This window comes from Battus philenor, unplaced genomic scaffold, assembly GCF_028537555.1.
Source record: "Battus philenor isolate CCGP_79_NKW_IND1 unplaced genomic scaffold, ilBatPhil1.0.hap1 SCAF_10, whole genome shotgun sequence".
Classification (NCBI taxonomy): domain Eukaryota; kingdom Metazoa; phylum Arthropoda; class Insecta; order Lepidoptera; family Papilionidae; genus Battus; species Battus philenor.
In genome coordinates, this window is record NW_027181662.1 from 10,412,575 (window position 1) to 10,439,633 (window position 27,059).

Here is a 27,059-nt window from a genome sequence, read left to right on the forward strand (position 1 = left end):
AACGTTTTATTTAAAATCAAATTCATTTGCATTAGAAATTTCCTATGAAAAAAAAACTACGTAAAGACGTTCAAAATAAATAACAGGCCATTCGAAAATTAAAGTTGGTTTGATTCAAAATAACAAACAAGCTATTCGAAAAACCTGTTCCCTGTTATATCTCTATCAAGAAGTGTGCACGATCGATTACGGAATAGGGTTCATTATACACGGCCGAAGTTCATTTCATTTATGCATATTAACATCGAAGCATAATTAAGTCTCGATGCTGTTAAAGAAATCATGTAGTTTCATTTCTTATTTACTACACCAATATCTCAATATGTTTCGAAGTAACGTTTCAAAAAAACAAGACGCAAATTGACTCAACACAATCTGAATTTAAATTTTCTATAGTCAATCATGTAAAAATCGAAGATAGGTTCCAGGGTTAAGAAAATACTACTTTTAAAAAAAAATTGAACAGTGTAAACATTTAAAAAACAAAAATGATATAAAATTTTATAATATACATTTAAAAAACGTGTCAATTAAAACAGAATAAACTATTCAATTAATTTATAGAAGTTTCTCAGAGTTTTAATGGCATGTCGCAAATAGAAACAAATGTCTCCATCTTTTGAAAAATGTAAATTATAAAAAAAAAATTAAAGACTCGAACCCAAAATAACGCAACCTCGAAAGTTTAACAACGCACAATATATTAGTACTATTTAAGCAGGGGTGCAACTTTGTAAAAACACAAGACGAAGTCTCGTAAAGCAAGATATTACCAGGACAAGAGTCCGCTGAATCTCTCTGGAAACAGCATACTAGACGAGTATTATCATCGAGTGACGGGCCAAACGGTGATCCCCTGAAGGGGGCCCCTTTGTTCACTCCATGGAGCGACCGCTTAAGTCGTCTAAGCGAATATCGGCCTCCCCCCGCTATGTTAAAAGAGGTTTTACGTTAAAAGTTCTCTGCGCTCTACCTTCTGGGAACTGTGAATTTTGCTAATGCTGTCTGAGGTAAACGTGGAAGGATGACCTGAAGAATTGCTAGTTTTCTATCTCTATAAACACTATATTGTAAACATTATTATTATTATTATTAGTTACTTTTTGCCTGTACTTTAAATTAAACTTATAAAATAAATAAGTTCAGCACGATATGTACACGATCCGATATATTTGAAAACAATTTAAGTTTACTGAGAGAAAAATTCAAAAGAATTTCAATTTTCATCCTTACGGAGTATGTTGAGCTTTCATCATGGTATTTTAAATATTTGAAAAATAAATTCAAGACCCGACGTTTTTGTTATTTACCACAGCCCTCAATTACAATTCTCGTGTAAGATGCTAGTCCTGGATTCATCTTCGTTTCTGCTCATAGACGCCCACTACAAGGGATAGGCCATCCCCAAAGATATCAATGGGGAAACACCATAATCGCAATGTTTCGCTGGTGGATTGGCGATTGCAGTGTAGTATTATCACAAAAAATATTACGGGCTATCCTTTGGAACTTGTCTGTGATCAATAGCGAATCTATATAATTCAAGTAAGTAATTTTAAAGTTTATAATGCAAGTAACGCAAGTCTCAGTCCTCTACCACAGGGCTACTACTGCTTAGCTATTAGGGCTTTAGATAGAGGCTTTAGATTTCTGTTCACTAACATCATGTTATAACCACTATTATTAGGAGAAACAGTGTCCTTGCATTGTATATTGTATTGTCTTAGATTCCGTGAAGTATATCTCTTCTGATGGTTGTTTTGTTTAATGGTTATAAATTTGGTTGTTTTGGTATTATGGTGAGGTAAATGTACCAACATTATAAACTGGCAAGTAACACCCTTGATTGATTGTGCAGTAATAGAATTATACTCTCGTAAAAATCAATACACACATCATAACACTGTGCGATCAGATTCGATTAAAGTTAACGTCTTCATTAGCACGAACTCTCGGTGGTTGGATCTCACAGTAATTTTAAAATCGAGACGACTTGTAGCCGGTTCTGTAATTTGTAGTGTTCGGGTTCCGATCGGCCGGCCCGCAATTCTGAAAGCGACCGACAATTTCTTCGCTCTGTGCAATTTTCCTACCAGAAATAGTACTAACGGAACGCCGGGTTGGAGCTTTAGTAATTGAAGCTTAGGGCAGGTCATCATTTTAAAAGTTTGTTATTTTTCAGACTACTACAATTACCTAAAACTGTAATTAGTAATCAATAAAAGTCAAAATTAAAATTCTCTTTCATAGTTATGGTCCTAGTTAAATGTTTCTTAGAAAAGATTACAATGAAAGTTCTAATAAGCATATCGTAGTGATAAAAGGTTTTCAATCATCGATTTTCATGTATAGTTAATTTTTTTACAGCTTTGCTTGTACAGCTTTTGGACCTCAGTTACCACTAAAAATAATATTATTAGTCAAAATTACTTTTCGGAGCGAAATATAATTGTACAACCTGTAGCGAAGGAAATAGCTGTTCCTTTGACAGGATGATTTACGATCGGTACTAGTAAATTGTATTTTTCGTCCAAAAAACGCGGTGCATTATCTCCCGACGGCCGACAGGTAACAAATCTCGCTTTTTAAATATTATTACTCATCGCATTCGATTTGGAAGCGAGCGCGGAACGAAATATATCCACCTACTCGACGTCCCGTGGCCACGACGCTCTGGTCCCCTAAACTTTATTTAAATGCGACACACATTCGTCTAGCCGTCTCTGTCGCACCCGCGCCGATTAGACGTCCCCGGCCTATCGCCGTCGCGTCACACTAAAATAGACTTTGCCCAAGCGCAACACTCGTGTCAAACTTTTGTGTAGTCTAATGGCTTACGAAAATTTCCCCTACCTCGTCACTTTTTTTGTACAGTCGCGATTGTGTGCTAGGGTCGCCGAGTACTGTTTATCGAGGAAAAAAAATTAATTCCGATATCTCGTTTATTGCAGGTTAGGTTTTTGTCGGGTCGCCGTAGACGCGTCCTTCGCTAGGTGTGCTCCGAACACAACTCTCGTATAGTATGGACAACAGTGTCAGTTGTAAATAAGGATTTGTATAGGCTAAACGTATCGGCGAGGTGGTCGCGGTCGAAGTTTACTTTGCGTGTAATTACTGTTCCGTACCCAGTGATCCAATTAGAAACTTAAAGGGACGTATGAGGAATTTGTGCTTGAGTGCTTCTTGGAAACACCTTTTGTGCGAGTGACACCTTTGTTTCTATTCAGTGATTTTATGATCAATTCGCAAGGATTTAATTAATCGTAAGTACTCATTTACATTTGAAATAATTTTATTGAAAATAAATTTTAAACTAGGAGGCTTAAACCAAATTGATATCGAGTGCATGTAGCTATTTTAATCCTTTAAATTATTTAACTTTATTTTTTTCCTAACACTTAAAACAGTTTTATTTTTAATTATTAATATCATAAACAGAGCTAATTAAAAATATTTTTCCAATAATAGAACAGTTGCAAGTCATAAGCATTGGCACAAAATTTTCGCGCGCTTTTTTCTTAATGTTGTAAGATGATCAATAAAATTTTCAAATATTTCTTTAAAGATTTAAACCCTAAAATAAAAATAAGGTTTTCGTGGCTGACTCGACCCTCAAAAGATCGGCTTGAAATGTATCAAGATAAAAGATGTCATCCGGAATTTTTGTAGCGGAGCGAAAAATCAAACGGTTTACTCATTCATTAGATTGTATTCTCTTTTTCAATGGCCAGAAAGACGAAATTAGGGCAGCAATCTTGATTTATATCTGAAAAAACACGACAAAATTTTCATATATCTTTTAGAATTAATACAATCAAAATAAATGTTGGTTTCTTTTTCAATTTCTGTGAATAGGATGACGATTTAATATTTTTTATTTATGTAACGTAAATATTAAAATTTGTACTCCATTATTACTCATAAAGACGAACTTTTTTAGTTGTTTTCAAATTTGCTTATCAATTAGTTATGATATTAATTTACAGAAACTTGCAATATTTAATCTATTTCGTGGCGAATCATTTGAGCGAACACACGGGAGTCGCAAATAATAAACCGCGACACGTTCCCCTGCACCTGAACTGAATTCAGTGCTTTTATCACTTAGGTATTTTTGTCAGCCGCTTCCTCAGATAGCGAGGGCTTTCTCAGTTGCGAGGAAATGAAATTCTTATCGCGCCTGAGTGGAAAGGAGCCCACTTTTTCTGTTATCCGCGCCGGAAATATATAGGGGAGCCGTCGAGCTTGCAATAACATCTGATTGCTTAAAGGAATCACGCAACAATCTCGAGCTTAGTCAAAAAAGCGTCCCAGTAAATATTCCTTAGTGGGAAGATTGAACGGAACCTTGAATTGAACGTTCCGATGATAACTTAAAAGCTTTTGTCGTAAGTTATATCGTTTCTTTTCCTTTTAATTTAGGAGATTAAAGAAATAAACAATAAATCACACTCATTTAATTAATTAGATATATATTCTTTATGTAATGGGTTAAATGATTGTTCTGTATTTTGATTCTATTTGCCTTATTATTGAGTTTATATGAAAAATTTTCTAATAAAATTTATAAAGTAGTTATAATGAATTTAAAAAAGAGTTCTTCAAGTAATGTACCAAGAGTATAGTTGATAGGACGAGATAATATCAATAATGTAAATGTAATGTAATGATTAATTTTAGTTGTAAAAGCTTCAGTATCTACATATCCACCGATATGTAGCTCATTCGCTGTCCAATAATGTATGCACCATACACCATATCGAAAATTAAAACATCAAAATGAGAAATAATAAATAACGTAATGATAACTGAGTAAGTAAAAGGATTAGTATATGTTACTATTTATTGTTCCTCTATTAATTAATCTCTGCAAAATTTGCAGAAGTCTTTTGCCTGTCACATTCAAATGGAAGAAATAAATGATAATAATATCACTCAGAGTGATATTTTGAGGTTTATTGGAATAGGTGTAAAAGCTTTTGCTATTGAGTTATAAATTCAAATCTTAAAGAATTTATACCTAAAATCTTTTCATTCGCGTATTCTGGTCAGAGTGGTCGTGGTCATACATCGATCTGTTCTGATGCCCCTACTGTTCTCGCTATGTTTGTAGCTAGGTGTTTAGCGGAGTGAGAGCATTCATTTATTGACTTATTAGTGACAGTTTTGATGATGTCTTTTAATGTTGTTGCAGTTATAATCTGCGACCCTGTATATAATAGTTAAGCAATGGACTTTTGTGCGGTAGTATGGGTGCATAGGACCGCGAGGGTGGTTTACGGTCGCGCCGATGTGAGTTATTATCATTAAACATATTCACGGCGCGGTTTAACGTCCGAAATCACAGTGCGTTCAAAAACTTTCAACAATGATGTCCCCTTTTTCATTCCGACACTGCACGAAATTTACGAGCGGTCTGCACCGACGAGCATTGCGCCCGATGTCTTTAAAAATGTGTCAAAGTTTTTTACAAAGTTCTTTCATTTGGCTCCGGCCTTCCGCTGTAGCCTTGCCTTGCTTCTTTTTCTATTGTTCATTTTTTAGCCTCTATTGAAACGTCGATCGGGTAAAGACTTTGACCGACAAAAACTGGACGCCGCATGCGAACCTAATGAAATTTCTCCATCCCTTCGAACGCGTTACGCAATTGTTTTTAAACGCTCTTTTTCGAACAGCGGTCACTTAAGACGGCCACTTTCTACTTTTTACGCACCCCGCCACATGTTCAGTTTAAAATATTTCGATTTAAAAAGATATACATCAAATTAGTATTTTGTAATAAAAATACGAATTTACCATTATATAATACGAAATATTTGTCATCAAATGGGATTTCGTTCTTGGTATTTACTAAAATATTAAATGACATTGGACTAAAAATCATTAAAATACATTTTCAAAACAATTATACACTAGTGATATAGTACCAGAATATAAAGCTTAAAATTCTTTGCTAACCTATTAAAAATCGCATACTGTATATTCATTTATACATTCAGACGTTGACAAAACAGATGTAGTTTGCAAGATGTTCGTAATTATTTGATGTTAGAAAAAACGAATCGTATTCTTATGAACTGTGCATACATTTCATACAGATAATTTTAAAGTCGTTGAATTACATAGTTTACATGATATCTTGCGCTATTTAATGCAACATTTAATGCCCGGCATTTATTTGCGTCACGTCGGAAGTGTTAATGGTTTTTTTATATTACCGAAGTGGCAAATCAAATTCCAATCACTTTACGAAAGGTTTCTAATGAATTAGTTTAATTAATCATTGCGTAATATGTTACACAGGTAATGGATTATGTGGACCTTTAAATCACATGCCGAACATAAAAATTCCGAAATAGTATATTTAGCTAATAGTACGTAAAGCGCGACACGCTGTTGGCACGACGGACGCGGCCGCTCATTTGCATAGGGATATTCGCCAGTTTTATTTATCAACGTGCACAAGACTTATTTTGCATAATCGGTTTATTTTAAATTTATAAATTGTCCCTCGCGTCGAACGAGACGCTCCCAACCGGTCCCTGAATTAGGTTTTGTTGAAAATCTCTTCGGAACGCGGACCTTATGAACGCGGATTGTAACCATTTTGAATAACAGCTTAAATATTGCACAACAATATTCCCTCTTGTTTAATTCTAAATTAAATCATGTATAATAACTAACTAACTTAAATCAGTTCTCAAGTCGCAGCTAGAAGCCGGCAGATGCGGTATAGGTATGCCCTCCATTGGGAAGACTAACGACATAGCTAAGGTTGCAGAAGGTCGTTGGCTACGGGCACCATGAGACTGCGTTATCGTGGCAATCTTTGGGTACGGCCTATGTCTTTGAGAAGGCTTCTATCGGCTGATATATTTATGATGATGATGCATTTAGAGACTTGTCTGTTTTGAATTTATGTTTGAAGAGCAATTTATATGAGCTTCGCTGGACTTTTGCGCCAAGACACCAGGTGAAACACTGAACTGTTGAACCTACCCTAATCTTAAAACATTTATTAACTTTATCGGTTTATCTCTTTGTTTGTATAAATATGTAATGATCTAGCCACAAAGTCAAATATGTTGTAAAAACGTCATTTGTGCATTATTTTAACACAAATGATATCTGTTCTTTAAAATTGAGTAAAATTTTAACCTATATGTTACATCAATAATGTTCAGTTAATTCTCCAAATATAATGTAACGAAATATTTAAGTTAATAAACGATATGATGTAAGTGAACTTGAATGCGATTATCACAATGTAATAGAAAGGTTTTCTTTAATAGAGATTTGTCTGAATTGAAATTGAGACGATATTTACATCAGATTAAACTCAATAAGTAGATAAATATACAACGAAGTCTCTATTATAACACACAAAATGCCATTTGACACCATCGACCTAAGACAGAGGAGTTTACGATTGTATTCGGCAGTAAAATCTAAGGAAATATAGCCAATTGATAGGCGGATGTAAAAACATAATGCCATAAACAAGACGAACAAATTAGTGCCACCACAAATGGTAGAATCGAATACGTCTTATGCTAATTGTGTAACCTCTACGCTTGATACTTTTCCGTAAAGACAACCAACCAGTCTGTTGATATTGCCGCATTCGAATTTCAAATTTAGAGACGCGTAGGCGAGGAAGAATTAGGTGGTGTTCAGATAGATTAAATTCTGTCCCGCGTGCGAGTAGGCAGTGAGTTATGTATTTTTCTTTTCTCGGCGTATATAAATTTCGCTTTCCCATTCCGAATTTATCAGCTAATGAGGTGGGCCGCTAACGGTTTCTGTACTTTACGGAATCTGTAACTAAATCAGAATGATGCCTCGGTCAATTAATTAACGTGACGCTTCGACTGTGTCCTCTAATTTACAGCGCTGTTAAGAAGGCGCTATCAATTATACTATTAAAAATAACGTACTTAACTATTTAAAATTAATATCGAATTTTTCTTCTTCTTTTTTTCTTCAAAAATTACTTAAAAAAAATTGTAAAATTCAATTTCACATGATTCACCGGTCAATGGCCGATCCGAAAGACGAGATCGATATCTAAATTATTTGAAATAAATTTGTGCTAAGATCTCATTAAAACTATTACGAGTTAATTAAATGATGTTGTTACTTGATTTTAGATATACCCGTATTTATAGTTAATTTATATTTTAGATCATTTACAAGTCCATCCAGGTTTTTTTAAAAGTGTTACTTATAATTGCGAGACCGACAGATTTTATTAACAGGTATTAGCTTATGTACATAAATGACAACGTGATGAATAATATTATCTACACCGTTATAACCATTCAAGCCATTTGATAAAATTTGTTTTATTGTTTATTTCTCAATCAAAATTTATAAAATTAAAACTATGATAAAATATTCATTGAAACGGTTAAAAATTTTGAGACCAAAATAGTTGCATCGTTTTTATTAATTTAAATATAATAATTAGAATAATGTGATTAAAAGGAAATTACTTAAATAAAAATTAAAAGACTCAAAGTTGCTGTTCGATTGATAAAAAATCTTCAACGCGTTACCGGCGCTGGAGATGCGAGCGTCTATTTACGAACATAAGGGTGTGTACATACAAAGCGGGCGCAGCTGCGCGCCGACTGACAGCTTTTAGATTAGGCCCCCTGCCCTCTCCCCCCGAGGCGGCCGCGCCCCTAAATTGAGAGCTCGGCTCCTCCAAATTAGTAACGGTTACCAAATCGCTTTTTAATTTTACCAGTTATTAAGTGGACTTTTGTTGTATGCCGGTTCTTCACGTTTATAATTTTGTAACACCCAGATTCTGGGTAAAAATAATATTGCATTTCATTATATCTTGTCTACCATCGTTCGTCTGTCAGACGTTCCTTATTTTCAAATGACACATTTTCGAACAGCTTAATGATAAATAAATAACTCGTAACTAAATAAATAACAGTTAATTATATGGCAATATTTACTTATGCTAAGCATATACATTTGGTATGATATCATTGTTGGTTTTAAATAATATTTTTTTTGTATTAACCTAGCACATGGTTGCCTGTCATTAAAATCGCTATTTATCTAATTTTTTCATTGTTTTGTATTTACATGTACTGTTTTGCATTTTGTTGGCACTACTTATCAATACAACTTATACACTACTTATATGTACAACATAGCGACTGCAAAGTATGCAGTCGCTATGTTGTTTTCTAACATGTCTGTTTGCCGGTTGGCAAAGGCCTTCTCCAACCTTTTCCATTTCTTTGTATCTGTTGCCACTCTTTCCTACATCTTTTGCGCTCCGTTGATTTATGTGTGACAGTATCTTTCGTTATTTCGATTACAGAATGGTAGTCTACCAACCTCGCGCCGACCTGGCTTATCGGGAAAGATTTTATTATTATTTTCACTAAAAGAAAGGATCATAATTTAAAAAAAAAAACCACTATGATCACGTCCTCCATTATATTTTTCATTATAAATCTAAATATTTTCTGTTATATTCTTATACAGTAGATGGACCCGGTCATCACGACCATTTTTGGGGGAGGCCTATACATGGCGGTGGGTGTCTATGAATTAATAGGATCATGACGATGATTCTTCTAAATAATTCGCAACTTAAACACAGCCATTTAAAACAGAAAAAAAATATCATAATTTTCGAATTTTTTAAGACAAATATTTATTTTAAAAAAGCTAAATATGAACGCAGCCCTTATTTTATCAAGCGCACGCTGCGATCATCTCGTGTATTACCGCAAAATAAAATCAAATCGACTGGTTAATATTAAGTTACATGTAACAAGAACAACATTCGGACATTGAGAAATCTTTCATCTCATCGGCAATGGTACCCGGCAGTTATTCATTGTATATTTTCGAGTTTTTTTTCTGTGCCGGAGTGGAGGCATGGGCGCGCCGCAACGCAGCCCTGCCCGCGCGTTTTGTGGCCCAACCCTAATTTTAATGGCCGCTTACATCCGGACAAAAAAAGTGTAGAATACATTCTAATTGTATTAACAACAAAATAGAATTTGCAAAAGTAATAAATTAATATTTTAGTTAATATTTTCTGTTTTATTTTAATTGTTTATTATTTTAATTTATCATCATCATCATTTTAGCCGTAAACATCTACTGTTGGAAAACAAACAATCCCCAAAGATTTCCTCGTTCGAAGCGGCTTGCATTAAACATTTTTCGACGTCCTTAACAAGTTCATCTGTCTACTTAGCTCTAAAGTGGACACACCGTGCAGAACAGATGAACACTGAAACCTTAAGGTTCGAGAGTAATGACCACAGACAAGTAAATGCGTCCACCCATAAGAAGGAGAGATGACCTTGCTACGGTCGTCTTAGAACGGTGGATGCAGGCCACTTCCAGCAGGCTCTCTTGGAAATCTTTGGGGGAAGCCTATGTCCAACTATGGACGTTCTATGGCTGAATTGATGACGAATATATAAAACAACGTTTCACATTTTTTTTAAATTAAACGTTTATAAGATGCTAAATTATTAAAACAATTTTATAATGTAAAAACAACGAAAGATATGCGATTAAAATTAATTACATGGATTTTATTCAAAGATATTAAATAGTGAATGTAAATTATTCAATTATGTTTGCAATGTTACGATAACACATTTCCTTTAAACAACAAGCTAAAGTAGAGAATGCGTCTGTTCCATTTAAAGATGAAACGTCGTGGATGTTGATGCATTATGTAGCCGGCGTAAAGTGTTAACTGTTGAACATTGTAATAACGATCGATCAGCATGCAACGATGTAGGTGTAGAGTTTTTCGCTTTGTATAAAGGGCCTTTGCCTACGTGTCAATGGAAAATATAACACCGGAGGCGTAACTAATTGCCGTAATTAAAGAGCAATAAATCAGTCATTTATGGGTGTGTTACATCGAGCGGCCGCTACGTTCATTCACTTTTTTACCATTTCTATTTCTTCGACGATGTAAAGGAAGTCTTATGAAGCTTTCATAACATAAAGTGGTAATATTCTATTATTTCACCATATATAGTGTTTAATAATTAATTTCCATAATTAACATATAAATAACATTAGCAATATTTCGTTCCTCGCAATTATTTGTATTATTTATGTACAAAATATCCTTCAATATATATATATATATATATATATATATATATATATATATATATATATATACACATATATATATATATATATATATATATATATTTATACAAACAATATAATATCAAAACAAAACCAAATTAGGAATGAGGAAATAAGCAACAAAAGTAGTTTAACATAGCCCAGCGAACAGGCAAGGTAAAGGCTTTATAGATTGCAGACCAGATGCCCATTGGACCTTTAAGTTTCTGCAGTTGAGACCACGGGCAGACAGACGAACTTAAAGTTCTTGTAATCTTACAATGAAACCAATACACAAAAAATTAATCTTACACTTAAAATAAATTAAAAAGATGACAAATACTACAAGTCTGTGTATGAAGCCGTTTCGCAAGATTTATTTTAAAATAAAAACTCGCTTCTATATTCATAGTGTAATCAAAACAAACGCCATATCTATGTCTTGCATGCCATTATATGCCATTCCTCATAGAGTAGTGAACATATCAATGCTTTATTAATTTTTATACTACACGCTATTAGCATATAGCACATTTGAATTAAATTTATTAAGCTTTTTCATATAACTCTATAGAGCTAATAGCAGATACGCTAAATGGTAAGTATTGTAGTAATATTAAAAAAAAATATATAATCCAAGCAGTTTAATTTTTTAGTGACTAAGAGTATAATATTTAGAGTCCTCTTGTTCTTTTTTTATACAAAAAATTGGTTTATAAATTATTCATAGTAGTCAAAATGTCAAAAAATAGCATGAAGTTGATATTGGTTTGGCAAGGACAATTTGCTAGCCTATTGAAAATTTTCTAATTTACATTGCTTTTTTTGTACCGCCTAAAGTTAAATGTTATACACATTCTCATTGCAGTCCTTTTATTTAAAAAAAAACTTGTTTTCAAAAATAGATGCAATAGCATAATTATCGAAAAATAGTCCTAAGCTAATATTGGTATTGAAAACAACGACTTGATGGCCTGTTGAAAATGTTCTGATGTACGTACTGTTTTAGCGACTACGATTAACAAAATGAAGCTTAATCTCTTTGTAACCTTTTATACGTTTACTTAAATCTAGTTTTTTAAACCAGTGTATACTATAGTAGTTGAAATCGCTATCGTCTTTAATTCACTTTTAAAACCGTAAGTCGTCACTGGAATGCTTTACCGGGTATATACTCTTGTATAATTGAATAAAGGTGAATTGAAAGTCTTTCTCGTCTTAATTAATTAATGGTGGGATTGGATTCCCGTGTTCGAAGCGTATTAATATAAACTATAAGTCATGGTGCACTCGCGACCAACCCTTCCTCGCAAGCTGACGCATGATATACGAGTGCGTCGGAGGCGGCGCCGATCGATACGCGCTTTTTGTTATATTCCGACCGTAATTGCTGAAAAGTTTTCGCGCCGTAACGCCGGTCACGCTTGTTTTATTACAATGAAATTGAATAATTTACGGGCGCGAGCATGGCGGCGGCCATTGAGCGCGGACACCGAATTTTAATATTGAAATTAAGCGAAGCCGCGCTTAGGGCAGCGTGCGATTAGTATCGGAGCCCCGCCCGCCGCTCGTCACAAATGACATATCAGCGCTTGAGGCTTAATTGCGTCCGACCTAAAGCCTTACCCCAGATTTATGTATATCCAATCCCGGCCGCCTAATCCCGCTTCTGCCCGGGTCAATCCGGCCCCGGAAAAGGTTTTCCCTGTTATTTTCCGTGGAACTTTTAATCCCGCCGAATACCGACATACATCATAGAGGATTAAGAGGTTTAAATTGGAAGTTACCGACGTCCGAAATAAATTTAAATCGGCTGGCAGTCGGTATTGTGATATCGGCCGGCGATGCTAAATGGAGGCAGTTTTATCCGGCGAGTAAATCTTATGATGTAGCTTAGAATATTGTTGGACTCCTACGCGATTATCAAATTACAACTTTTGTACCGTTTTGAACAAATGATACCTCGAAAACTAAATTCATATAATCTTTCTCTCAATGTAAACATATAAAACCTGTTTTGGCTTGTTGAAGTCTACAAATTTCACTACATAAGATTCTATTACTCTGCGAGGACAAAGCATCTTTCGATAAAGCATATAACAAAAAAGTAAAACTATTTGAAAATAACATGGATAATAAACCCATAAATCATGCTAAAACCTCTACGCTCTGCGGTCCCTCTAAAGTGAGCCCTCAAGGGAGTCTAGTCTGATGTTGATGCATTCTCGATAAAATACGCAGGCAATTTAAGAACTTTTTATACAATTTTTTATCTCCTTAACATTTTTTTTTATAATAACCAGTATCATTTTAATCCAATCAAATAGGTATTTACCTATATAACAATAAAAAAAGGGTTGTAAAAAAGGCTAATTTTTCAACAATAGGTTATATAAAAATAAAGCATGTTATGTAGAGAATTTAAAATTTTCAGGCTAAATTGCTAAATTTTTTATAAAACCATGTAGTGTGAAGTTTGCCAAAATCATCGTCATTTTAGTATAAAGAACGTCCATTAATGAACAAAGGTCTTCCTATAGATTTTCAATAAAGCCGGCTAGAAGCGGCTAGCATCCAGTGTCGTACGTTGACGTTATCCAGGTCGTCTGCCGTCCTTGTGAGTGGATGTTCCACGCTGCGTTTGCCGGTTTTCGGTGTCCACTCCAAAACCTTAAGGCCTTAGCAGCCATCTGTTCTGTGTACTATGTGGCCTGCTCAATATCACTTCAACTTGCTAATCCGCTGGGCTAGGCGAGTTACTTTCTACAGATCTCTTCTTTCTTGTTTCAATCTCGTAAAGATATTCCAAGCATATTATGGGTCGTTTAGGACCTTGCTGATAAGAACTGCAATGAGGATTACATTTGTGTTCCATACGTTATCATTTCTAAAATACTTTGGTAAAGAAATTCTGTGTAGACGAATTTTATCCATATAAACAAATGTTATTATGTAAACAAACGGACAGAGTCCTTCCACAACGGCTCGTGTACACGTGTTACATTATATACAGTCGCTCTCCCTCCTGGACAGCGCGGAATTGGCTACGTAAATCATTAATCAGCTGGCTCATTTGTTCCCGCCAAAATTATTTATGCCCGCATCGCCGCGCTAGCGCTTACGTCGTCTCTTAAAACGCCGTTATGAACGTCTGCGTAACTAATCTCCTGTTGAGACCTACATGCTTTGTTAATTAATTATTAACGCTCTATTGTTTATGCATTATATCGCGGCCTTCAAATATTTCCACGTCTAACCGTTAGCGGTCATGTACAAAAATATTACTTTTAGAGTTTCAATAATAACGACCTACCTAATAAGGTTTTTTGTTTTTTTTTAATCTTCACTTCATTACATTATAATCACGAACTGTTATTTTAGTTCAGCGATTGGTATTAGGGCTTTAAGGTTCTGCAGTTTAGACTACAGGCTGCCAAGCGAAGCGTATGACGTTCACCAGCAAGGTGAACATACAACCTTGGTCATCGGAAGAAGCTGGATGCAAACCGCCTCCAACCTGCACAATGAGAAATTTATAAAGGAGGCTTCCTAGCTCTTTTAGGCTGTATTGATGTTAATGATGATGTTTAGGAGAAATCGCCGCTTGCGATAGGACTATTTGTAACTGCAGTTTTTATTTATTTCATCTACAATAAAGAGTAAATAATGCACTTCGGTTACAATATTTTATCGTTTCATCGTTTGACAACTTCTAAAAAGTCCGTTGATTTTAAATTAAGATACCAATGATTATAATTTGTATGGTAAGATAAATATTCCGTATAAAATATATACATTTATCACATGAAGTTCTTACGTATTAAAAAAAAGCGAAAGAATTTTAATATGGTAACATAAGAGTACGTAAATCATGAGAGAATATCTCCAAAGTCACATACAATCCACTTTTCAAAGTCACCGTAGCTAATCAAGTGTAAAGTTGTGAGTTCGGCGCTAGAACGCCGCCTAAAACGGGTGTAATTCAAACTGGAAAGGGTTGTCGGTGCCGGAGGGTTGGACACCGGCGCGGGATCTCCGTGATAAATGGTCGTGTAATTGTTCCCATATAATGTACAATAACTCCAGCAGATAAACATCCGGTACGGATCATTTACAAAGTCGATGACAAATTTTAGTGATAGTTTTTAATTTAAAGTTATCATATGTTATGTCTCCGAGCTACAGGTTTTTTTGACGGAAATTCACTGCCTTAGTAATCACAGATAACGCCGATCAAATGCAGTTTTAAACTCGTTTTTGTGTTTTCCGCGTGGGTAGTTACTGACTTTATATTCAGTCACCATGGAACCCGAGATGGTTGAAAAAAAAAGAAGTTTACCGCTGAAAGAAGCTCCAAGAACACAAAAGTCGAAACTCGACTTCGTCATTTACTGTTGTCCGTCAACCGTCACACTAACTACTAGTCGAATAATAACTCATTGAGCATTAAAAATCATTAATGAATATTTTAAGAAAAGATACCCAGCCGTATTAAAAATAAACAATAAAAATCTGTTGACTGTTTGTATTACTGCGGGTTTATTTATTATGTACCGTGAGACATAAAGATCTCCGCAAACAATTGATATTCAGGATCTGTTATGAATTTCGTAATCATTCGTATATGTTCCTCTATTTATGTTACTTTCTTGACTTATTTGAAATAGTTTTCACATGTGCATTTATTGTGAGAAATTATTCTTGAACACTAAATTGTCCAATTTGTTGTGAAGGATTCAAAAATTTCAATATTCAGTTTGTTACTAGCATTTACAGTAGATATTCTCTTATTTGAACTTATGGGTATAACTAACAAAAAGGGTCAATTTGACCCCACACCTCGTCCCCTTAACATTAATCTCTGAAAGTGTTCAACTTAACAATGACCTTTAATTATCTGTCTCTACATTATTTTATAGTGAACCTTAATGACCTAAATTACTTATTAATTGAGGCATTTTTAATGCTAGTTACTGTTCTTATTATAGACCTATAGTAAATATAATGGCTGTAATTTTAAAGCATTGTTGACAAAGTAAGAAAATATAAACTGACTTTCATTAAAAAACATGACAAAATAATATGCAGATAAGTAAAATTTACGTAATGAATTTAATTCGAAGCAAAGCCACCTTATTCAATATTTATATAACAGAACGTATAAATAAATACTTTTAAATAAATTAAAGGTTATCTTGCAGAGATCTAAGAGCAAGGCCTCCAGCCTATTGTCAATGTTGGTTTAATTACGCACGCCGGTTAACCTCATAGTATTCTATAAAGGTAAAGAATGCATTTATCTTATGTTCGCCTAACTTAAAGATAAATAATTCAATTGCACTCTCCTCAGTGCGGTCGTCGACGCGTTGTGAGTGCCTACAAGACAGCTGGGTGGGCCAGTAATTGCGCTAATTACGTCAATGCCTCCTTATTAGAAATGAATTATTGATGTTCTGCTATGCGTTATAAATTTTCATAAAGATGAATAAATTTCTTTTTATAACTAGTTGATATAACATTGATTTGCTTTTTCAGACTTGTTATAAATGCTATTTAATTAAAGAAAAAAAAAAACAAAGAGTTTTTTTTAATGAACTTCAATGTTTTTTGTCAGCTAAATAATTTATCTATCCGCTAATAGATGTCGCTTTCAAAAGTTACTTCGCTTGTCATTTCACATTTTAATGCGAGCTGTACGATCTCCAAGTCATGTATAAATATAATGTAACATTATTCAGTTGCAAACGTTGTTTATTGACGTTCTATTACAAAGCAGTAAATAAATAAGCCTGAATCGCAATAAAAGTGGTCGTTCATCATACGAGCGAGATCGAGTAGATAGTGAAGCGACAAATGTCCTGTAGTTTAATATTATGGCGTTAGAGGGCGTGATTTACAGTATAGTTGAGTTGATGTTTCAATTTGTTACGTCGGCGTTTTGAAAGCAGTTATTGTCATTACTCGATAACTTTTGCTTTATGTAGTTTTGACGATATCTTGATTTTTAACAATAAACGTACCAACCGGTTTTAAAATTTAATTAATTTGTGTATTACTTAAATTCTATTTTATTTAACCGCTAACTCAACTATCTATTTTTGTATTATCAAAATTTGGCCTGTTACAATAAAATAGAAATAATAAAGAAACAAAACTATTTTAGAATAATTTCTTTAATCTAATAATGTCGTAAATAAGCAAAGAATACTTACATAAACAAGTCTTTTTTGGACCACACCGTAAGACTCCAGTAACAATTTGATTTAACTTAATAATTACAGTCTTATGACGCATCTTTGGGTTTTATTTTCGTCAATTTATTCACTAATAGTCAGCAGTGTTATAATTTCTAGTGTAAATTGTGTAAGAAAAGAAAACTATTGTTTTTAACATGCTATATACTGTTCTGAATTTTTAAATAAAACGAATTATTTAGTGCAAATGTAAAATAAATTAAGGTCCTCTACGCAAGGTAGTACATATAAACTAATTACTGATAATTATCCAATAATTATTAATAAATGAACTCGAATTCACATTTACAGATTTTAACAGTTCAGTTCAGTTTTAATTACGAACCTTTTAAGATTTAATCTATTAAGCGGTAACAAAAATTAATTTTAGGATTGTTCGTTTAGGGAACAAACAGCTGGTGTTTAGTACAATTCTATTAAAAACTTAAGTAAAATCTCGTTATCTTGGTAGTAGCAAAATACTTTTTTTTAAGAAATTTAGGTTTTAAAAAGATGTCAGCATTTTTTTTAAATTGTAGAAATGTAAAATTTTATTGCTTTTTCTACTTTACAAAATAATTTTTTAATCACTTTTAACCAAATAAAACGAAACATAATTTAATATGCATATAATGTAAATTAAGCATAAATTTTCAACATTTAAGCGATGACACTAACTTGTTCTTTCTTCTCAAAGCGAGCCGGTCACGTACCGCTAATAATAATTAACCAATAGGGGCAACTACCCCTAAAAATTAAAAATGGCCGCTGCTGGGACTGCTCTCGATTGGTAGCTATAACTCATCCAGCCGCCGCCAGGGGCGCTGGCAGCGCGTCATTTGTCTACGTCGGACCCCCACTTTGCCCCTTCCGAGAATCTACTGAAGCAAGATGTAAGGGGTGTTTGCGCGACAGTTGTTTATATCTACAAAACTTGGAAAGCTATAAACATGATATGGACAAGAAAAATTGCTTTCGCTCTATATATTTTATGTCTAATTTTGTAATAGTCAGGTGAATTTAGGCAATGGTTATTTATTAATGTGTTTATCTGTTGATTTTTGCCATTTACATAGTTTTCCTTCGCAATGTAAATAGAAACAAAATTGTTACAAAGGTAAACACATTAACCTTTATCTAATTTACCAAAAAAAACGGATCTTATGTCGATAAATATACATTTCCTTGGCGTTTTACCGCAATTTTATTAAACAAACTTAACGATCCATTATCACAGTTCAAATATATTTATGAATACAAACCAATGCTCTAAATAAACGTTCGATAATTATAAAGGTATCTTAACGCAGATTCGTTTCGTTTATTTCTACTAATTGACTTTTCCGTGCTACTCACACATAAGTTATCCAATCCTATATTTATAGAAACTACATAGCTGTGCGTCTCGGAGACAGGTTCAAACACTGATTAGTTTTACGTAATAAATCTACAAATTATTTGCGGTTGTTATCATAAAAAAAAATCGAAAACAGACTTTACTGTTCAGAAAATAGAGATTAAGAGAAGTTAATGAAATACGTTTGTAAATTTGTAAGGCCGTTTGCGTGACGAGAAGCAGTATCGAAACGTACCGCACGCACTTAATCGAAATTATTTTAATAAACCAGGTTAGGCTGATGTTTTGATTTTTTTTTTGGCTTTCGAAAATGAGAAAAGTTTCCACCGTGGTGTAATAGACTATGATAAATATCTCCCAGTTTTTTTTTCTTTTGTTACACTTCCGTTACTTATACTTTGTTATATCTTTTATTATACAACTAACTGCCCTGACAGACTTCATACTATCAAAAGTTATCCTGAAGTCCAAAAAAAAAATAGATAAAATTCATACCATAGTGATTAATTTTTTTTTTGACTTAATGTGTTAATAATAAACAACGTCACGTACAAAATAAGCTTTGTATTTCGTACACTGAAAGACTTTAGATAGTAAACGATATTATTAGGTTTTTATTGTCAATAAATTTTTGACAGCTAAGGGTTGTCAAGTTTTGCGCTTGGCATCACATTGAAAAATTGATTTTTATTTAGATAGATTGATTAGTTTATAGAACGGCAAAACTATGTTAAATTTTTAAAACTACAGTCAATAGCTGTTTTTTCAGAAATTATAAAAATCTAAGTAAGCACGTTGGTATATTTACGAATATTCTAAAATTAGGTATTCTGACAAAGAGGTACGCGGCACGTATGTGAAATTTTTTTTTTCGGATTAAAAATCTGACGCGCTCTACACTACAAAAAGTATGGTAATGATTAATATTAAAAGAAAATTATGGCAACAATGTTAAACTTATAAGGAATTTCAAGCCAAAGCAAATTTATCCAACTATAAGCCGTAACCTTGGATTCGTTTGAAAATATAATAGTGGAAACATTGATATCAGTTACTTTTATTATTCTAAATTTGATAAATAAAATTGAACGTTTCTATAAATATTTAACACGAGTTGCATTTAAAGAACATTCATCATTGTTGGACACTCAATTTGTCGCAGTTAATTTGTTCACTAAAATATTAGCTATAAAAGATCTTCTAATAAAGATGTAAAAATAAAATGGAATGCTCGTATAGTACGGCATTGTTTTAATCTCTATTAAGTCCAACAAAAGTTAACCAAAAATAAATCACTGACGACAACTCTATCTTTGAGACAACAAAGCATTCGCATTCGCAACGATTATTATCTCTAAAACAAACTTAATGCATTTACGGGTAGTAGCGACACGGTCTAGAGACATTTTACTAACTTGCCAAACGCATGGTGCATTTAAATAGTTTTCTATTTACATTAAAATAAGGTCGAATTTAGATAGCGAGAGGCGATGGATTCCGAATAAATACTACCAAATTGTTTTTACAATCAGCGCCGCTCTTAATCCACCCGAATAGATATTATATTACAGTAACTGGATGTAGGAGAGTGGACGCAATAAATAGTAGAGAGCCAGTCGTGATCAAGGATCGTGATTGCGACACCGCGCTGCGTGCCCTTTGAACACGGGTTCCTTAGCCGTGAAAAATCACTTGAACATATGCAAGTTGCCTGCCTCCCCGGCGACGTTCTAATCCAGGTACAGACAGCAGATTCATACAAAGACAAAGTCTAATCTTCCTGAACACATACTTCGTTTTGTAATCAAAACACTGAATCTTTTTCTTGGGTATCAATGAAACACAATTAATATCTTCAGTCTTAACTATATACAAGCTGATTAGTTGTAACTGTAAAAGTTTTAAAGAGGAGATTGTGTAACACATTTGCTGTCAATAAATTTTTGCCATACTGTGTACAAAAATAAATGATTTGAAAATTAATAAATAACGTAATGCCTACTAGATTATATTTTTACGATATATTCTGTCCCCGCAGAGTTTGTACTGACAGAGGTATAGCCTGTCGCATTTGACTTGAAATTAATGTAACATATTTCAAAGTGATCACTTTGTACAGGTAATCAACTTGTGGAAATTGGTGTAAAAGTTTGACACCTATAACTAATAGGCTGTATACTTCACATTAGAAGCGATATATAGCTAGGTCTCGAATACTTCAACTTTAACATGTGTGCTGCAATAAGAAACCTCATCGCATTAAGAATCGCATATTTAATAAATATAATTAGATACATAAGCTCAAAAAGTGTTCAAATATTTCAAAAACATCTTTGACACCAATTACGATTTAGTATATACACTTCTTAACACCAAAGCTTATTTTTACTGTAGACTGTACTGTTTGATTTAACATTAAATAAACCTTGAAAATAGCACGCAATTCACTGTGAACTGTAACTAAAACTGAATTTAACAAATTCGTTATTTTACTATTATAAACAATAACTTAAAATATTTCTAACAATGCAGATAATGTTTTCCTTAAAAATTATAAAGTCAGCAAATTTATCCACAAAAAGAAAATCCGAGACCAAAGAATTGAAGTACGACCCTTAATATATATAACGTACATGTCTTATATGTATATATTTTGTATATATTTGCTTCAACTATCCATGCATCTATCGTTTCAGACACTTCCATAGACGCCCACTGCAAGAAATAGCCTTGCCCCAAAGAAATCTATGGGAGATATATCATAATATATTATGGTACGCAGAGGACGCTGCTGCCCACCCTTGGGAAACCTGTTTGTGATCAATGGCAATCTTACATAGTTAATGCACAAAGTGTGAGTTATATAAGAATGTATCCTAAGAATCGAACTCGCGACCTATGATCACAAGTCTCAGATCTGTACTCACAGTATATAGTGTTTTCTATGCTTTGAATTGTTTTCTTATTGCATTTATACGCCTGCCTACTTGTTATCTCTGCACTACTCTAGGTTGAATGGTAAATAATGCGTATAAGGTATTAAATTCGCCATTACGAAATGTGTAAAAATAATAAAATAAATACATATTGAAACAGCTTCAACTAATGGTTTTATTAATACGTAATGGTTTTGTACTAACTTTGTGCAACTATTTTGATAATTAAAAGTCGAGTTATCTCGTTCATATCGGCTTCATATAAGCTTTTTAATTCAGCGATACGGTCATCTTTATACTCAATGGACATCCCTGGATCTGTGGAAAAATCTTCAGAATACCCTGCCCTCTGGGGCAAGGACAGGGTTATGTGGGATTCCTATTAACTAAAACCCCCTTAGTGATCGTCTTCGGTACCTTTGGAGGAGCCGACGATCTTCTATGGAACTCACAATAGCCCTACAGTTCCAAGACCCACCCTCGGAAAAAGCTATGCATCCCGCGACATCCTCGCTGGGTTCCAGCAACATTAGACCCACTTCGTGTTGCTACACTTCTCGTTTTCGTATTAAATGGACGATGATGGCTACACCTATTCTGGTGAATCCGGGCTAAAGGGTTGGACATAACTACCGATAACGCACAAAAGTGTACAGTATTCTAAATGTAATTTATTTTCAAAATTTCTAATCGATCACTAGCAAGGTGCAGACTAGGACTATAACGGCCGCAGAGCACCAGGGCACAAAAGTTAATGTGTTCCGCTTGACAGAGGGTAACTAATGAAATACTACTGGTCTAATAAGTCGTATACACGTCGTAAGGTGGCAAGCTCAACTGCGGTGTTGCGTAATTTTTTTTTAAACCATGTTCAATTCAATGTAGTGAAAGCACCGCTTGCCTTTAACGTTTTTGTCGTTTGTGGATTAAAGATCTTAAGAAATGACCAATTAACACTAGACTAAATTGTGTATTTTTGAATGCTGTTGAATTCCAATAAGAAAAACGTTTTCTTACATAATGACGCTTTTTTAATTATTGTTAATATTTACTTCAAACTTGTAACATAACTTTAAATAGTTTGAAAAAAAAAAACTAATTTCTTTACGCATTAGTTATTATTTCACCGTACAGTATTTTTGTTACTTTTTGGACATTAAACATGTGTACCAAGTTCAATGTTTATATTGTTAAACTCAATAAAATCGTTTCGAAAGTAAATTCCATAATAAAAATGTCCATGTTTCGAAATAAATAATCGATAATGCTGCTGTTAAAACAAACGCCCGTGTTGTTTAACGCGTATCAATCAATAGTTCCTATCGGGTGCGCCATTTTAACATTCCAGAATCGAATACAGAGACCAGTAAGGCGGACAAGGGGTCATAAAACATTATGACTCTATTCTATTCGATACGTGATGACTCCGGGATCACCTGTCCGGTGCATGTTAATGTTGGACAGACCTGAAGAAGTCGATGTGACACGGTTCTGCTTCCGGGAAATAATGGTATGGAAATTGTGGATTTGCTTTATGATTAACAAATATGACCCAGTGGACTTCCTATAGCTATATATGTTTTGATGAGTCTCAAAATTAAGAAATATTCATTTCATATTTTATTTTACTTTCGTTTATAAATATGTTGAGAGGTTTTTTGTCTTGACGTAGAGGAGGATTGCTTATTGCTGCAAAAGCTTTAGTTGATGTATAGCTTATTTGCCGTCAAATAAAGTATGGTGCACCCTATCCAAAAATCAATGGTTTTAGATATAATACAGCATTTTTAAAGTTCTGCTTCCTACATATTTAAAATAATCGTTGTTTTTTATCTTGCTCTGCAGTATATACCTAAAGTTATTGGCGTGCCGCAATCGAATAGAAAAACTAAAATAATGTAATAAATTTCAGAATGCAGAGATCATTCAGAATGATTGAAAACAAGTGTAAAAGCTTTAAAGCTTTTTGCTAATAAATGAGCTATACAAACGACCTTTTAGTGCGCTTATATCTATATTAATCATCCTGTATATTCGAAAATTATGCTACACTGCGGCCAATGAATTCGTAGACGTTTGGCATACGCTCTCAAGCGCACGTGTTATTCAATTAACATGGCTCCGTTCTAAAATATAAACCGCAGTTGCATCATCTACTGAAGTACATTTACGTTTCTCCCAGTAAATAATAAACATATAGACAGTAAAAGAAAAATTTAAAGAATTCTAAAGATGAGAAAACACAAGTCAAAACGTCACGTCTACCGCGAGCTTAATGTTGATAGATTTTCTATGTTAATATGAGCACGAAGTCTTAAGTTCATTGTAAGTAATAAAGAGTACAAATTTAAATATTTAAATCACCTTTCACTCGGGTGTGTTTAAAAATACAAACAATTTCTTGACGTAATTTTCTTATTAGTTTTTATACTATTTATTGTAAACGTCAGGGAAGAAACAAATACATGCATAATAACTAATAAAGTGCAATGGGTGGTCTTATCACTTAAGATAATTTCTTACAGGCAACTATAGTATTCAAATAAAAAATGACAAGTTGCGGGAATTCAAGTTGTTTATACAAATATACATACATTTATTTATACTATTTAATATCTTGTTTACACTAAAAAGTTACTTCTTAATAAAAAAATAAAAGACAAGCTCTGAATAACGTGATATAATATTGATATTACTGTTACAAAAATCAACGTGCCGGCCCGCGCGGACGTCGACACAAACATCTCATGCATCATGCGAGGACCGTGGATAGCAAATAGCAAATGGCGCAGAAATTTTATGTGACACGGCGACTTGTTGAGATGTTGTTATTAATGTTAGCAAACGGGACAATATACTCTGTTACTGACATTATTGTTTCTTTTTGAATCGACGTGAAATATATCACCGTATCTACAGGCGGTTTACGTTTACACTTTACAAATTGTTTACACTCCGATAAGAGCGAATATTATTTCGTAGCTGATTAATTACGATTAACAATAATATTTTTTTTGTTTACATTTATATTTCATTTTAGTACTATTGATCTCTTTTAAATATTTAACGAAGTTAGGCCACATATAGTTAAAAACATTTAAAACCAAGTAGAATTTTTAGATGTCTTTTTTACTATCATAAAATATTAATTTACGTTTAATAAAACATTATTTGACTTCAGTATCATTTGAGGTGCTGAAATAGTTGATTGACAGCCAAAATCGAACAACGCGAAACTAAATCTGGACGCACAATACATGCATAGTTAATCATTCGTTAGCATACCAATCTGCATGCGTAACGTCCGCGCTCCAATGTCCAAAGTAATTAATAATTTCGACACCCGCCGATTAACGTTTAAATCAACGTCGGGTGCGTTTAGACGACTTGCCAGTCAAGTTGAGAATTGTATTCTATGGAAACACAAACTGATTCTACGGAGTCAAAACCATTTTTCTGCAGAAATAACAACCATTTGTTTTTGGAAACAGAATAACAAGATTTCTAATTACGTTCCTAAATTCACGATAAAGTATTTGTGAAGCCATTTAAACGGTAATGAATAATAGCGCTTGTTGAATGTGATTGTGAAATAGGCATTGAATATATTGATATAGTGAATTAAATGTTCCGATTATCTCATTAAATCTACTAATGAATCTTTATTAACCCCGAGAGATAGATTTGTAATTAGCACTATAAAAATTATGAACAATATTCACATTAAAATATTAGCATAGTTTATAATTTTTGAAACACTTCTTAATAATGTATTTAAAATAGTTTTTAACTATTTATAGATTCGATTGCATATAAAATAGTAATGCTGAAGTCTGACTAAAATAAACGAAAAAAAATATTCTTATGAGTATAATCGGTCATAGCGCAAAGAATTATGTTTTTAGCGAATAAATTAAATTCATTATTATTATAGTCATATCATAATAATATAAAATATCACAGTGGTCAAATAACAGAAAATAAATATTGTAAAATAAAATCAAACTCTTTCCCTGGATCAAGTAATACCCGTATCACTAATGGTGAAGGTTCCAATACAACGGTTTGCTTTTGATTAAACCATATCACAAGTAACGGACGTTGTAAGGTATTTGTATTTTGGTAATATTGCATTAACACTGAAATTAAAATACTTTGGAGTGTTGTTATCGCAATGCAGCATATTATTTAACTATATCCTTTTTTATTAGAAAAATGTGTTATATTTAAATTAATTCTTCGTGACAAAAATATATTTCAAAAGTGATGTATAATAAGTATCGTCAAAAATAATAATAATCATTATTATTATTTATTTATTTCAACAACAACAGAATTACACAATAAGATTCAACAAATCACTTTATATTAGATATCGCCTGTCTCCGCCTGTAGAATAATTATATAGTTAAGTTACACTTACCACAAATAAGTAGAAGACTAGGTACAAATAATTAATAACTAGGATATACACCAGTTACATCATCAGCCAGTTGATGAGGATGAGTAGGTCCCTTATAGGTAAACTGACGATATAGTTAACTGGGAAGTTGGGGGTTACGGACAGTGCAAGAGTAGTCATCGTGGTGATTTTTGGGGGTGGCCTATGCCTTGCAGTGGGCGTCTATCGGCTGAAAAGAAAAAGAAAGAAGGAGATTAAAACATCATAATAATGAAAAATAAAACAATACTATGGTTATTTCATACCTTTCGTAAAATTCTCGTTGCACATATTACGTGCATTATTTTGTGATTTTATTTTAAGTTTTCCAATCGTTAAAGATGTATATAATATATTAATGATTCATTTAATTGATTTAGCTAATCCAGCAAAGACTAGAGGAACTGGATTAGCATATGTACGTTTTACCTTGGCGCTCAATTTCAAAAATAGAAGAAAGTTCTCTGTGGCTTTTTAGAAGTGCCGTAAGAATGAATAACCTGAAATAATATAAAAAACATAGAATAGCAAAACCTATTCCCTAAATTAGTTGAATGTTTAGGAAATAGAAATCTGAATGAAGAAAGCAGAATATGCAACATCATAACCGTATTTTTGCAAGATTTCTCAATTAATACTGTATCATGAAACAGAAAAGGTTTCATCTTTTATCATTTGATTAATCATAAAAAAATAAATAAGGCGTAAAAAATATAATACGGGTTTTATATAGATAAAATTTTATTACGTTTTTTTTTTGTACCGGTTCACCCGACAGATGTTGTTCTGTCATAGCTATGAAGTTTAATAACTAAAAATATGTTTTTTCTATAAAAAAATGTTTTAATACTCACGCTGTTTGATACATAGCGTTGTTGATTATATTTTTCGACGCATAAGTAAATAATATTGATGCTTTTCTAACACGGGAACAAGCGACGTACAACTGAGCA

General features: G+C 33.3%; 1 protein-coding gene across 5 annotated transcripts in view; it reads left to right on the forward strand.

The window, feature by feature from the left end:
- Window positions 1-27,059, forward strand: part of Antp (Antennapedia) — a 221,922-nt gene that overhangs the window by 57,537 nt on the left and 137,326 nt on the right. For 3 of the 5 annotated variants that reach the window (XM_068765751.1, XM_068765825.1, XM_068765808.1), the window contains exon 1: window positions 2,893-3,263. The exons of the other annotated variants lie outside the window; for them this stretch is intronic. The gene's annotated coding sequence lies outside the window, so the exon portion shown is untranslated. Of the gene's footprint in view, window positions 1-2,892; window positions 3,264-27,059 lie in introns of those variants that run through there. 5 annotated transcript variants of the gene reach the window in all.